We start from the raw sequence: 4,061 nt of genomic DNA on the forward strand, positions 1-4,061 counted from the left end.
TACATAGATACATAGATAGATAGAGATTTCTGCAGCCTTTAACACAGTTTAACTATCATGTGCTGTGAGTTTACACAAGCCTCTCCCTCTATATATCTTTTCCGGGGGGAATAATTAGGACCTGACCTTTTTCCCTGTAGCATTTCACTCTATGTTCAGCATCGTTTAGTCAGTTGTCAGGCTGATGGTTGTATCACTGGTGATAAGGCTGAGGCATCATTCACAGGGAATTAAGGCCAACCTCTGGAGGTCTTTTGCACTCTTTACATAAAAGTCACAGAGATGTCAAAGTGTGTCACTCTGTTCTATCATTGTCAGACAGGGTTCAGACGCGCTTAATCAGAAGTAGACCAACGTTATGATAATTAATAGATATTCAAGACTGTTAGTTTACAGGTCAGTTATTCTTTCATTTAATAGCCTAAGCGTGTTTGATTTATCGTCACTAACGATATCATGGTCAGCAGGGGCAGGTGACAAGTTGCTGAAAAACAATCTTACTTAAAAGGCTTGTGGCTACAGACCGACACCTCCCTACAGAAACTGTGACACCCAGAATCTGTAGTCAGCAGGAAAAAGTGCTGTTGCCTGTACAGCTGATTGGCCTTTCAGTCTAATGACAAGTAAAAATAGCATCAGAGTTGTTCTGCTTGAAGGAGCAGAGAAATGGAATAGTAACAAATTGGTCCCCCAGACAGAATCTAGGGCCATCTGCTTGAGAGGAACTTTTCCCCCATCAGAACTTGGAAGCTACTGTGCTATTTTCTACTTTTTAACTGTGACTGTGGGTTGCCTCAAGCTTGTAATGTAGACATTATATTACGTTGATATATGTTCTATTTTTGTCTACCCCTAGTTAACATGCGACATGGCATTCATGTGCATCGTTGTCTCTGTGTGTGTATGGGTTTGTGTGGATGGGAGTTCTGCTTGAAGCTAATGAAGACACACTTTCTTGTTGGCCTCTTTTTAAGCCGCCATGCGTTGTTGTTCTGTATAACTTTGCGGTGAGAAAGATCTGTGATCAGTGGAATGACATGACATGAAAATGTTATTTGCAAACCAGCATGAGGTATTGCTAATAAAATCCTTGTTGACTAAAGGCAAAATAAGATATGAAGGTCACAGAGATATTCATAGACAGCAACATAGCAGCCATATGTCAGACTGGCCAGACTGTAATTAATCTACCTGCATGTGTCAGTTTAAAAAGGAGTCATCAGTAGATGTAGTTCAGGCTCGGTCCAACAGGTGGCATGAAATGTGCACTGTGTGTTTGGGTGTGTGTGTGTGTGTCTTTCTCAGCTGACAAGGGAAAGTATTGGTGGCTGTCCAGGTTTTTGCATAGCAGCAAACACGACCTTCTATTTATCGCCACAGCTCACGTCGATGCACAACACTCGCTCCAGCTGCCCACCTGCCAAATTACTTTTTTGCCCTCACGCTCCTTAATAGAACCAGACACTGAGGCAATATCTCCATGTGGTCTAGGGAAAGGTTCATTTGTATAGAATGTGGTGTTCCAATCACTAGGCACCCTCTGTGGGAACATTATCTCAGATAATTTCCTACAACATGGACACCCCTACATTTATTAGATTCTGTCACAGCTGCTGAAGAAGAGTGCCAAGCTTCATACCAAGCTGATTTTGTGCGTTCTCACCACTTCTAAGTGTTTGTTTTTTTATCACTCATAGGGCAAACAAATATCAATAATTTTTCATCTTAACAGCTTCCCACTCTCATCTGTTTAGCAGAAATAAGATGCTGGATCATTCCAACAGTCTGTCTTTCTTGATCGAATATATTGTCTAAAATCAAAGCATACAGCTTTACTTATTTCCTTATTATTCCAATTTCCTCAACTCAGGGGGGGGGTCCAGATTAAATAGATATGGTAAATGTTGGGGTGTAACAATGTCATTTGTTCTTGTATTTATTTATCACCCTCATGTCAAGAGCTGCAGCACAGGATCTGGAACAAGTAACTAATGTTCTTATGGTTCCTTTGCTAAAAATGTTTGACTTTGGTTTGTTTTCCGTAAACATATAAGAATCTGTTGTTTGCTCGTGCATGTCAGACTGAGATTTGTCACTTGGATATCGCTCTTTCTCCAAACATGTCTGACATTTGCATGCTGCTCCGTCTGACCACGTCTAGACCTCTATGCTTCCCACTAACGTCACTGTCCGTATTGATTCTAGCCTAATTATAACTACAAAGGGTTTGATTTCAAAACAAGTGTCTGATTTCTGTCTCTTACCAGCTACACGAGATAATATTTAAAAAGCATAGAAAACAATGTAAGCTATTTACTTCAATAATATTTTTAAGTACATTGTAAGTTCATTAGTGTATTCCTAAAATTATAATTTTTTTAGGTGGAGTCTAAATGTAGGTCAATAGATATAATTCATATGATGGGGTTTGTTGGTCGATACACATTAATAATCTTCCCTATGCAGTCACGTTTCTTAAATTCAGTACTTCTCATCAGTAATTCTGATTGTGCATATCAGTGTTTAACCAGATGTGTTTGAGAGCTAATGTATACAGCTGTGTGCTATCTGTCTGTGTGTGCATTCTTACAGTGCTAGAAGTGGCATTGTTGACCCATATTTGTCTAAGTACTGCTGTATGTGAGTGTCCGTGTCTGCGTGTATGCGCCCTTGTACTTGTGTGTGTGTGTGAGCGCGGGTAATTGAAGTGGGTGGGTCAGCTCTTTGCCTCCGGGTGTCACTCGTGTTATTGACCATCAAGTACTCAACATCTGCGCTCTCTTTTATTTATGTCTGTGGCTTTCTCAGTCCGTCCAAAGCAGCAAGCTGTTCACTGTCACATGTAATGCCAGACTGCTGTGAGTTTAGGCATTTTGGCAAAGGATGTTTTCTTGTCTCGTCTGCTTCGGCATCAGTGACAACAACCATGGGTCTACAGTCCTCCGCAAGTGAGTGAGATTATGCAAGGCGGTCTTATACCCAGAAGGAAATGTAGCTGCTTCAGAGCAGGGGTCAATAATGCAAAGTTTGATTTGTTTTTGCTACATCTTAGCAAGCTCTGTTAAGCTGAAGGATATTTGAGGAAGGGAAACTTGGAGCAGGGAAGTGATTTGTGTTTGAAATGCAGGGCTGCTGTCTGCTTGGCTCGTTATTTGACTAGTTGCCTAATCAGCTATCATTAGTTTCTAGCCGCTGCTGTACTGACCCATCTGCTGTAGGTTACAGATCTGGAGTCATACACCGCTTTAAGCAAGTATGTGACCAATGGGCTGTTCTCGGTTTACGTCACTGCAAATCACTTGTGCTTGTTTTTGCTGGGAGCAGCTCATTAGAGCTTCATGAGACGTGTCATAGTGTAGCATTAGATTAAGCACTGCTGATTCATGACCTGCTGGGTGTTTATTTTCCAAACTGCTGGGTGCAGAGGACAGCAGTTTTTTCAGGGAATAATTGTTGGACATTTCAGACATAACTCATGTTAGCCTTGTGATACGCAGATTGATACACTTAAAATCTGTTTTTAGATTTGTTTCTGGTAACATAACTAAAATATTTGTGTAGTGTTTTACTGATTTGGTTGGAATTTTGTCTGGAGTCAGTATCTTTGTGGCTTTAGAAAAGTTCCTTATATGTCCCTCTTCTCTCTTTCTGTTTGCTATTTTCACCTCTTCAATACCACATTCCCTTAAGGCATGCTTTATTGTATCAATGGTTAATACAAACTTTTGGATTGCCAGGTTTTGAGAAATACCTTTGCCTGGTATTTATCCTCCTCCAGGGTGACATTTGCTTTGAAACACTGTACAATGTCTTTTTAGCTAGTCTTTTTGTTCTTCAGGATCACCTCTTCAATGGTCCATTCAGCCACTTCCCTTCTGGATAAAAGGGACACACAGTACCCGGACCAAAATCCCTTTTTTAAGAATTTAATAACTAAAAATGTTATGAATTCTTGTTAGAACACTATAAAGGACATAATCTATTGCTGTTTGCACCCTTTCTCTCTCTCTCTCTCTCTCTCTCTCTCTCTCTCTCTCTCTCTCTTTCTTTCTTTCTCCTCT

General features: G+C 40.5%; 1 protein-coding gene across 2 annotated transcripts in view; it reads left to right on the forward strand.

The window, feature by feature from the left end:
* The window catches only part of LOC118329225 (protein FAM13A-like), a 28,877-nt gene that overhangs the window by 5,171 nt on the left and 19,645 nt on the right, over nucleotides 1-4,061 (forward strand). The gene's annotated exons all lie outside the window — the stretch shown is intronic.

Source organism: Morone saxatilis, unplaced genomic scaffold (genome assembly GCF_004916995.1).
Source record: "Morone saxatilis isolate NCDOM2014 unplaced genomic scaffold, NCSU_SB_2.0 Contig19, whole genome shotgun sequence".
Classification (NCBI taxonomy): Eukaryota; Metazoa; Chordata; class Actinopteri; family Moronidae; genus Morone; species Morone saxatilis.